General features: G+C 40.0%; 1 non-coding gene across 1 annotated transcript; it reads left to right on the forward strand.

The window, feature by feature from the left end:
• Positions 1-10,962: 10,962 nt before the first annotated feature.
• On the forward strand, positions 10,963-11,034 carry trnac-gca. The gene has a single exon. It is a non-coding gene; the product is annotated as a tRNA-Cys (tRNA).
• The last annotated feature ends 963 nt before the right edge of the window (positions 11,035-11,997 follow it).

Raw genomic sequence — 11,997 nt, forward strand, 5'->3', positions numbered from 1 at the left:
CCCCCTTCCCCTCCCCCATTTCTGATGAAGGGTCTAGGCCCGAAACGTCAGCCTTCCTGCTCCTATGATGCTGCTTGGCCTGCTGTGTTCATCCAGCTCTACACTTTGTTATCTCTTGTCTTCTGCTTTTGCTGCCTGAGGTTCCTGTGTGATGTGACCTCTCAGGCAAGGAGGCCAAGCAGCAAATTAAACCCCGGCATTCTGTAGCTGGCCACCAGGAAGCGCATAAGAGCAAACAAATCCCCTTCCTCCCCATGACTGCCCAATAAATAGCCCAGATCATGCTAACAGTTTTTGTTTTCAAAAAGCCACTCTTACTGCGAGAAGAAAAATCCATTATATACTCAGATCTGTGTTAATCTTCTTCCTTATCATTACTATTGTTATTCATATTTTCATACAATAATTTTCTTCAAACTCTAACGTAGAGGAATATTCTGAACGGCTGTTATTGTTATGCTTGTGGCTTCTGCATACTAAACATACAGACAGCCATGGTTAGTACACCACTGTTGTAACCATGGCAATATATCTATAGTAAAGGCCACAAAGGTTTAACTGTATAGTTTCCTGTGTTATGACTGCTGAAAAACAGTGTCAAAAATTGAACTAAATTATTTATTGTGTTATTAGCCTTTTGGGCATTTTCATTGGGGAACTGCTCCTTTGAGTAGATTCTTCCCCACAGTGACTATTCACTTAGGAACTTATAACTTTTTCCCATACTTCAGGACTTCTGGCTTGCATCTAAATCCCTTTAATCAATAGGACAAGGAAATTGAAAAGTTATAGATGGATGAGACTGGGGAAATTCATTTTTAATCGATCCCACAAGAGCAAAATAGTGCAGATACTGAAAAATCTGAAAGAAAAACAGAAAATAGCAAAAATACTCAGCAGGTTAGGCAGCATCAACGAAGACTCAGAATAAAAGAGTTATTGCAGTTGGTGGGGGCAACTCTTTAATCTCGAGCACTGGGCAGAATCGATGCTGGTGGGAAGTTAATGCATTGAAAAACTCAATTTCCAACCACCTTTGTCACCACCACCCCCGTCAATATGGTTTTAATGAAGGTGGGTTAGTGGGTGGGTTGGCACTTTAAACATTGTAGTCAGGTTGTAAGCCAACTAGAGGAGCAAATTTGTCCCTTCTCCAGAGATACAAACCTATTATATTCTGAACAGTGTCCAAAAGCATATACTCCACTTTTATTTGCAGAATGATTGAAATTATGAAATACTCAAAATGTTCTATTGTTCTCTAGCACCGTGCCCCCCCACCCCCCGCCAAATCCCCACCTCCATGCCAACATGTACAGTATATTGTTAAGAATTAATGAACCCTGGAGTGTTTACTACACGGTCACCGGATCCAAGTTACTTGAACACATTTTTTTTGCATCACCGCTTTGCATAATGCCTTAATGGTGTATAAATGGCAAGAAGCCAAAACAAAAATGGCTTTTGCTAAAAGCAGGTTGCTCTCAAGTATAATGGACTGGGATTTTCAACAGCTATATTACTATGGAGATTTTTATTTTATCAATAACAGTGGGAGACAGGGATAATTTTTCCAGCATATTCTAAGGCAATGAGAGCAAGATGATCTGTCAAACTTTCTAGCTTACTAGTCACCAGGATAAACAGAACACAGAATCACAGTGTTACAGTGTTGCGGAAGGCCATTCATCCCACTGTGTTGGTGACAGCTCTCCAGTTGAGCACCTCATTCAGTGCGATTCTCCAAACTTCTTCTCACAATCAATTCAGAGAAGGAGGGATTCTTAAGGGGCTTGACAGGGTAAATGCTGAAAGTCTAGGACCAGAGGACATAATCTCAGAATAAAGAAGCACCAATTTAAGACTAAGATAATGAGGAATTTCTTCTCTCAGAAGATTCAGTCTTTGGAATTCCTTGCCACAAACAGCTCTAGGGCAGTGTCCTAGTGTATATTTAAGGCTAAGATAGATGGATTCTTGATGAGCTGGGGAATCAAGGGTTATGGTGAAAATGCAGGAAAGTGATCTGAGGAAGGTTGGATCAGCCACGATCCTATTGAATGGCAGAGCAGGCTTGAGATGCTGAATGGCCTATTTCTTCTGGTCTTCTCATAACCATACTCATTCTTACTAACCAAATAATCTTCAAGTTTGTTTTTGAATGCTTTAATTGAATCTGCCCTCACCACGCTTAAAGGCAACACTTTCCAGGCCCTAACCATTTGTAGTGCAAGAAGTCTTTCCTCAAATCAGAGATAGTAGGAACTGCAGATGCTGGAGAATCCGAGACAACAAGGTGCAGGGCTGGATGAACACAGCAGGCCAAGCAGCATCATAGGAGCAGAGAGGCTGACGTTTCGGGCCTAGACCCTTCATCAGAAAAGGGTGATGAAGGGTCTAGGCCCGAAACGTCAGCCTCTCTGCTCCTATGATGCTGCTTGGCCTGCTGTGTTCATCCAGCCCTGCACCTTGTTGTCTCGGATTCTCCAGCATCTGCAGTTCCTACTATCTTTAATATAAAACAGTTTTTGCAGTTAACTTTGAAAATCGTATAACATTAAAATAGGAAAGAACATTATTCACCACATATTTGCATTTGAGAAGATATCAAAGATTGAAGTGTTCTCAGTCAGGTTTTCATTATACTTACAATTGGTAAAGAATTGTTGTCTTCCCAGCATTGTCCAAACCAACGATAATTACTTTATGTTCTGAAAGAGAAATGAATCAATATTCTTTGAAATTCACTAAGACATCAACATTACTGTTTCAAAAACCAAAATGAGAAAGGTCAAATTTTTCAGGAATCGATTAGATATTGGAAATACTTTTAGAAACAAATGGTCTGTGGCAGAAAGATACATTAATTAGTCTTACAGGACAATATCAGTGGATACCAATGGATCAGATATAAAGATCCTTTCATTGAAATAGGAACAAAACTATGTACATTGGTGGCTTATGATCTTTGTATGCGAGATCTGTATCCCTTATCCAATTCTCTATCTTTGCAATTGCTATTCTTTTGTTAATGTGTTTGTTTTGCAATGCTTTATTAAAAGCATTTTTAAAATTTGAAAAACACAAGAAACTCTTTATTGCATTCAACGTGACTAAAGTATCAGTAAATTGCAAGACTCTGAAGAATGTTTTTTTACAATATTCTATGCTCAAGAAACTTCATCACAACCATGCAACTACTTCATGACATGACTGCAATAGCTTTGAGGGGAGATCTAAAACAAAATCCAGGTCATGGTAAAAGCACGTGCAATAGCCCCCATGCTATTTATAGTTTACCGAACAGTTATTCACCTCGAAGGTCAGCTGGTTTCCAGTATTCTGGCTTCTGGATAGAAAACTTGAACATCAGTCGCCTCCACGCTAAAACTAAATTGACCACAGTAGACATACACAATCCACATTTCAGATGACTACAGTGTTGTTATCCACTCTGCAGATTTGCAAGACACCCTTGACCTTTTCAACTTTCTATTTAGAAACTCTGCCGATCATTGAACCTTGGCAAAACAAAACACACCAACAAGAACTGTTCAATCAAATATTCCACCCTGTTGAAGATGACTCTGGCATACGTTGAACACTTCCCTTAGCTTGACAGCCACTTCTTGAAAAAAGCCACCACTAACAAGGAAATGGGCTGCACTAGATCAGCTGTACCTGCTCAGCTTTTTATACACTATCGCAAAATGCATGTGATGTTGGAGATCCCCACAAGTCAACAAAAGTCCTCTTGTTGTCAACGCACTCTTGTGGTGAGACTTGGACTGTGTACAAGCAATGCAGAATTTGAGAAATTCTACTAGCAATGCCTCTGCTGTATTGCTCAGATTCGATGAGAGGTCCAGTTTAAAAAAAATCAATGTTCTGCTCAAAATCATCTCCTACAAAATTAACTGGATACTATGCCCAGATGGCTAAAAAGCATTTGTGTGTGTCAGGTCCTGCTTTCTTAACTCTCAAATGACAGACAGTCCAAAGACAGAAAAAGAAACACATCTGGAAGCTCTTCTTGAAGTCCAGCACCACTGACTTTCAGACTGGGAGGAGCTTGTTACTGAATGTTCAAAGCAGTGACTTGAGCGTAACGTTGCAATGAACTTTCATTCCAAATGCTTAATGGTGAGGCAGAGCGATGGGAAATTTCCTTTCCCCTGAAGAACATTGGCAAACCAAATACATTTTCTCAGCAATGTCAGTTTTATAGCACCATTACAGGGATTTGCTTTCAATTCCAAGAGTTATTTATCGAACTAGTGTCCCCAACAGCATTAGCCTGGCCCTCTGGATAACCAGACCACTGACATTATCACTATGCACTCCAGTCAAAGTTTCCACTCGCAACATGTTAGGATTTCTTTTTAATGATGAGTTGAGCCTCGAGGTGGTACAATACTTCTAGCAGTAGAACCCACACTCAGTTACGTGTCAGTTTAAATTATGGGCTCAAATCCAGAAGGACAATGAAACCAAACACCTTGAATCAAAAGCAAGTTAGATTAATACTCCAAACTTTAGCATTCAATTCTTTTATCTTAATCAAAATTTGAAAATTGTAAACTTCCTAAATGGTTGAAAGATTTTGTTTTAAAACAAAAACAAATACTCAACAACACCGCCAAAACTATCTGACTCAAAATGTTCCCTTAAAGTAGATGTTAGCAATGACTACAAGACACAACAGCTGTTTTTAGGCCTATTATTCAAGGTGATGCAGACTGTGTGCAGTGTTCCATTTCAGACACACGCTAGTAACTTTAGAAGAGAAGAAACTAAATACATTTGTTAGGTTGTCTACTACTGTCTATCGCAAGCAAGTGTTATTTATCTCCATTTTGAAATTTATTGTCAAAAAATCCACTTTTGTCCCATCCCCAAAATATTCTTTTCCATCCTTAGCTTCCTTTCTGTACTGGCATAACAGACTCGGTGGATGAGGTTATCAGAATAATATAACATATTATATACAATAATAGTTGAAGCAGTTATTTCTCATTTGTCCCTGATTTGATAGATTTAGACAGGAGGCAAAATTTATCATTTGAAAAATTGTGAAGTTGATGTTCAAATTGTCCTTCTAACCCAGGGTTAAATTCAATCCAGAATGATGGCATGACATCTAACAGCAGTATGGTAGCTAGATGCAAATCTGAGAACTGAATATTAAAGGTTATTGCTTTAGTACCACATCTCATATTGGTGTCATTTAAGAAAGGATGTAAAACTGGAAACAGTTTGAAGAGGTTTATCCTGAATAGGTAGCATGTCAGTCATGGCTTGAATCCATTGGAGTTTAGAAGAGCGAGAAGATTCTGGATTAAAACACCAAGATAATGAGGGGTCTTGATAGGGTGGACGTGGAAAGGATGTTTCATCTTTTCGAAAATTCAAGAACCGTGCATCATTGGTTCAAAATAAGGGGTCACCCTTTCAATGCAGAGACAAGGAAAATTTTTTTCCTCCTCAGAGGGCGATGAGGCCTCGGGATTCTGGTTCTACTGCCTTTTGAGTCAAAGTCTTTTTAAAAGGAGAGTTATAAAGATTACTGATAAGTAAGGGGTTGAAAGATTATTGGGGAAAGGTGGAAACATGAAGTAATTGGAGCAGTCAAGATGTTATTGAACGGCAGAGCAGGTTTGAGGGGCTGAGCGGCCCACTCCAGTTCCTAAATCATGTTCTCACACTCAATGTTCACAGTGCCACTTAGTGGTTTAGCTAGTATAAACAATTAGTCATAATGTGTGCCTGAGCAACCATGCCTTGTATAATATATATTGTAAAGAGAACAACAGTATAAGAAACAATACTTAACATAGTTGGCCACACCATTAAATAACGGAAAGATTTGTACTGTGATAAACAATAATTTGCCAATAGTAATGCACATAGATTTTTCTTAATGCCTTTAGAATACCTCAGATGTTCATTTACATCCACCAGCTTTGTTTTTCAAATAAGCAACATACAGCCAACAAGATTCTCGTCTGCAATTGATAGAATTTGTTTGCTCTTGTTTGTGGGTTCAATGCAATTGATATTTACCCATCAGTTTGAAGGAACAGTATCCCAAATAGTAATCTATTTTCACAGACATTTTTAAAGTTACAGGAGATGTTTAGCTGGGAAGAAAAGCAAAGCTCGATTAAGGAGAAATTTGTTCACCCAGAGCGTGATAAGGATCTGGAACCCAAAACTTGAAGAGTAACAGAGTTAGAAACCCTCACCTTTCAAAAATACTTTAGTTAGGAACTTGAAGTGTGATCACCACAAGGACAATGATCAACAACTAGAAAGTAGGATTAGCTTCTTGTCACCTCGTACAAACATAAGGTTGAATATGCCATTTATCTGATTCAACATCCAATCAGCAATTTCTGTCATTTTACATCTTTAACTTGGCAAAACAATAACATGATTAATTCTACTGTGAAGTGCAGCACAAAACCAAAAAAGAAACTAATTGTGGCTCAATGCATTGACACAAGTAGAAAATCTTAAGTGAAAGTTCCTTCATAGCATTTAAGAAATTGAAGGAAATTACCTGTATGTGGGCTTCTAACTCAAAACAGATGACTGCTGGATTTAAAACCAAAAATGTTATTTATGACCTTCTGGAGGAGTTCATATCATTCGAGTCTGAACGTGGTGCACTTCATTCCAAGAGTTGATAAGTGAACATGGTTTTGCATAGGGCACAAGTAAAGCAGCGAGAACCCCCATCCCTCCTCCCTGTGAAAAAAGGTAGCCATCAGGGGAAACAACCCTTCAATTTGAGCTAAATATATTCCCAGACTGCAATATATCTTTTAGTATTAGTTGCACTTTGACATCTACAGCTGTCAGGCTGTGACCAACTGCAGTATAATAAACCAGAACTTTAGAAAGGACAATCACTGGCCCTGCATTGCAAGACAGAACTTCTCTTATCTATTTTGCCACATAGGCAAAATTTATTGCAAAGCTTCCATTTTCCCTTCATTTCTGACTTTCTGTAGAACTCATTAATGTTAATAGAGAACTGTTCTGACTTTTATTTGGAGTTCCAGCAGAAGTTAAGTTCGATACTGAAAGCAAAGAAAAAAAACACCTACCATCTACTTCAGGGAACATGAAAGTATAAATAACAAAATCACCTTTGATTTCACACAAGGCTAAATGTAACATTGGAATATACTAACTATTTATCACATCCCAAACTTTTAAAAGAAGCATTCTGACCAAAAGTTTAACTTTTTGTATGTCTATACAGTTGGATTCACCATCAAGTAATACTTTTCTCATACTCTTACTAGTGTTAAATCTCAAGCAGAGTGAAAGCAATAAGTTACACATGCACAAGTTAAATACATTCCATTGTGGTGTGTTTAACTTGTATGTTTGAGCATAGACTCAAATTAGGTGCAGAATGGTCTACATGTGATTTGTATTGCATTTGAATGATACACATTGACAACAATCAGAAAGATATCAGCATTGAGGTTAACAATTAAAAAACATCTGTTCCAAACAAAATTATGAGCAGATGATGTCCAAATGTCATGATTGAATATAGCATAGAGTCAGATATTCTACATGACACGGAATGAAGTGGGTATGAAAATCAAAACCAAAAGGAAAAAAAAATTGGACATACATAGGTCAAGCAAAATCTGTGGAAAGGCTCAAGTTAATATGTTACACCTGTGGTCCTTCCTCAGAAATCAAATATATTTCACCTGAACAATTAAAAAGGGAAAGGATTGCAAGAAAGCTAAAAGGAAACTATTTGAAAGTTCTTCAGTGGAGAACTGCAGTGGCAAGCAAACAAATTATAATGACTTAGTTTACCCTGTCATACTTCTATAAAAGTGAGCATCTGAATAGCCAAACAGAAAGAGAAAGTAATAAAATCAGCCTGATTAAGTTCAGCCCACCATTTAAGTCAGACCAAAGGTAAATAAATAGAAACAGACTGAATATGTCAGATACAAGTGAAGCTCAATGGATCTGAAATTAAGTAAATCAAATATGACAGATCAAATATAATGAGACCGTTATTTGCCTAGAAATGTTTAATAAACAGATTCAGAATAAAGGGGCACCTATTTAAGGCTGACAGGAGGATAAATTTCTTCTCTCAGACGGTTTAAGGACCTTTGTAACACCTTGCCACAGAGAGCTATTGGGGCAGAGTCCATGTCTATAGTCAAGGTTCAGATAGATAGACTCTCGATTAGTAAGGGAATCAAGGGTTACGGGTAAAGGGCAGGAAAGTGGATTTGAGAAATGTTGGATTAGCCATGATCCTAGAGGATGCTAGAGCAGGCTCGAGGGGCCAAACGGTCCACCCCTGCTACTAATTCTTATAGTGAAACTGTTATAAAGTTGAGGCTCATTTTTGAAATAAATAACTGGATAAAAGTGATAGGAAGGCGATTAAGTGAAACAGAATAGATGGGACTCATATTTAAGGCAGTGAATGAATCACGTTTAACAATGAACGGGGACTGTATACACCTGATCTCTCTCTGAAGTTGTTATCAGGACTGTCTGGGTTAAGTGGACTACAAGTGCGAAGCTGTGGAAAACCAAAGTATGCAATGAAAGGAACAAGTAAGCAGTGAGACATTCTCAATCAGTCTCCCGGGCAGATTACCAGGTCTGGGCCCCACCTTGGTGGTTGAAGAGTCTCCAAAGTTTAGTGAAAATGATTCCCATTCTCCAGGCAGGCAGGGCCTGTAGCAACGGTCTCACCAGCGACAAGGCCGGGGCCTCCTGCCCAGGTACCCGGGTAAAACAACAACAGATGCAGCGGCGGTTGGTATTTATAGTCCCGGACTCTGGCCTCTCGCCAATGTTTTCGGTTTAAGCAGCAAAAACACAAATACCAGACCGCTTGTCTGGTTTCCGAAACCTCTTTCCTAACAGCAACCGCCGGCCAGCAACGTTTCTCCCGAAGCAAATGCCATCGCCACCAGCTTTCACGTTCCGTCTCATCCACCAGCGCCGAGCGCTGGAGGACGCCAACTGCACATGCGCTCTGAGCCCGTACACTCACAAACAAATGCGCCTGCGCGACCTGCCAAGCCTATTTTCCCGTCACCTCATCATCACATACTGCGCCTGCGCCCTGTTCTTCATACACGCACGGCATTGAAGAGGAAGAATACGCATGCGCAGTCTGCCGCGTTTCGGGGACGACCTGCATCGCAGGTACTGCGCCTGCGTGCTATCTCACCCTCACGCGCAGCCGCTGACGTTGCAGGCTTAATTTTACGGGAATGCGCCTGCGTGCTCAAGGACGTAGTATGTTTGGCGTGGCTGCTGTTGAGTGATCCTCTGTATTCACCACATTTGTTTGCGCTGTGCAATTTTGTCCTTGTTTGTTATCAACTCGCCCATGGTATTCAATTGGATATAGAACCATAAAAGGAACAGGAATGGGCCATTCAGCCTCTTGAGCTCAATACAGCGTGGAGGAACACAGCAGGTCAGGCAGCATCAGAGGAGATGGAGAGTCGGGCGTCCTGCTCCTCTGATGCTGCTTGACCTGCTGTGTTTCTCCAGCGCCACACTGAATTGACTCTGATTCCAGCATCCGTAGTTCTTGCTATCTCCTCGCCCTTTGAGCTGCTTGGCTATTCAATAGGCTTACAGCTGATCCCCCATTCCTAACTTCCACTTTCCTACACTTTCACCCCTAATCCTTGATTGCCTGACTGATCACGAAGCAATGTGGCAAGGAGTTCCAAAGACTCATAACCCTTTGAGAAAAGAAATTTCTTCTGTTATCAGTATTAAATTGGAGCTCTTTAATGCTAGGGCTAAGGAAATTGCATCTGCTGTGGACCTGTTTCGCTGGAAGGCAAATTACAAGGAATTGAGGCAGGCTGGGAGGCTAGAGTTGATGTGGGCTATGGCCAGCTTCTCGAAGCACTTCATGAGGTCACAGCCATTCAGCATTGAGGCATGTGTTTTCTTTGGTGCTGGGATGATGATGGTCTTTTTGAAGCAGGTGGGGACTTCAGATTGTGGCAAGGAAGAGGTTGAAGATGTCAGTAAATATCTGTGCCAGCTGGTCTTATGAATTAACTGTTTGTTTGGTATCTTGTTGAATGCTTTCTGGAAGTCCAAGTGCAATACATCTAAATCTGATCCACTTCCTCAAAAAGCTGTAATAAATTAGTCAGACATGGTTTCCCTTTCATGAAGCCACATGGACTCTATTTGATTAGGTTATGATTTTCCAAAATTTCTGCTATTAGTTGCTTAATAATTGATTCCAATACTTTTTCAACAATACATTTTGATTAGAGGTGTCATACAGGCAGATTTCCAATCCTCTAGTATTTATGCAGAATCAAAGGACATCTTCATAAATGGAAACAGAAGGGTTGTGCAGAAAACAGAGTTAACCATAAGTCCAGTAACTCCTTTCCAGAACTAGAGGCAACTAGGAAACACTGTTGATGGGGATGGGGGGAGGTGGAGAAGGAATGAGAGGACGGATAGAGACAGAGCCCAGAGAGAAAAAAGGACAGGCAGACAAAAGGATTGTCGATGGTAAGCCATGGATAAAGAGGTGATAACACAGACTGTGAGTAGTTGAAAATGGGTTGACTGTACTGAAAAACAACCGATTTCAATGACAGGACATGGTGTTATGGCAGTAAGTAATACACATGGAAGGATGTATTCATGCTCTTGATTTGTTAAACTATAAGATGAGTCACAGGCCTGCTGAAGTGCTCCAGCCAGGCTCAACATAAACTGGAGGAACAATTCTTCATCTTCTGCTTAGGTACCTTACAGCTTTCATAATCACTACAGTCCAGGAGGACAAGGGTACATTGTTGGAAAGCAGAGGGTGACCCTCTCCTCTGAGAACTAAAACTGAAACAACCTTGCCCTATACAACAAGGTGCAGGGCTGGATGAACACAGCAGGCCAAGCAGCATCATAGGGGGTGTAGCTCAGTGGTAGAGCATTTGACTGCAGATCAAGAGGTCCCCAGTTCAAATCTGGGTGCCCCCTACCTTACAGGCACCTGGACTCAACTTGAAATGTGTTAAAAGCCTTTCTGCTCCTATGATGCTGCTTGGCCTACTGTGTTCATCCAGCCCTGCACCTTGTTGTCTCAGATTCTGCAGTTCCTACTATTTCTGATTCAATTTTAACCTCACCCTATAATCTGTAAAAGGGGTGTGAAAAGTGGCATAACCTGCTTTTCAGAAAATTCTAGTGGTTAAATAAAATAAATGCTTGACATTCACTTTACAATTAACAAGTAACAATTAATTTACCTAACTCTAACAGTGAACAAATTAACTAAACTATTAACAAACCAAATAAAGCCATTCTAAATACTAACTATTCCCAAATAAAGCAAGATTCTAATGCTTTGCTGTTCCAATAAATACAATTCCCACTTACATAAAATAAAAATTAATCTCTTGATATCACAGCCAGGTTATGTGTCTTCCAGAATCTTCTGTCTTCTCCATCAATTCTTCTCTCAGGAATGTCTTCTCCATCGATTCTTCTGTCAGGGGTATTAACTAGTTGTGCCATAGGTATCTTTGTTATTTAGATGGTGCTTTCTCTAAGACATGGTGGAATCTGTGAGAACCAGCGATTCTCTCTTGAGAGCTGAGGCCTGTTAACTCTGGCAGATGGCAGTTAGCACTGCTGCTTTGTCCAACTGCCCTCTTCTTTTTTTACCCTTGATGACATATCAACATTTCTTATAATAGGATTGGTCGTATGTTGTCAAAAGCATCATATTTAATTTTGATAGGTTCTTGATATCAAAATGCCTAGTTCAACTTGATTGGCTAAATTCAAAACATGCTGTCTTGGTAAAAGCTGCTGCTTCAACTGCTAACTGTATGGTCTTTTGATACAAGTGTTTCAATCCGGGTGCCCTCTGTGTACTTGCAAGCTTTCAAGTTGCTGTTCACAGACACCCATTTTAAATCTCTAAGCACAGAAAAAGCA

The sequence above is a fragment of the Rhincodon typus genome, unplaced genomic scaffold (genome assembly GCF_021869965.1).
Source record: "Rhincodon typus isolate 14 unplaced genomic scaffold, sRhiTyp1.1 hic_rhity00004789, whole genome shotgun sequence".
NCBI lineage: Eukaryota > Metazoa > Chordata > Chondrichthyes > Orectolobiformes > Rhincodontidae > Rhincodon > Rhincodon typus.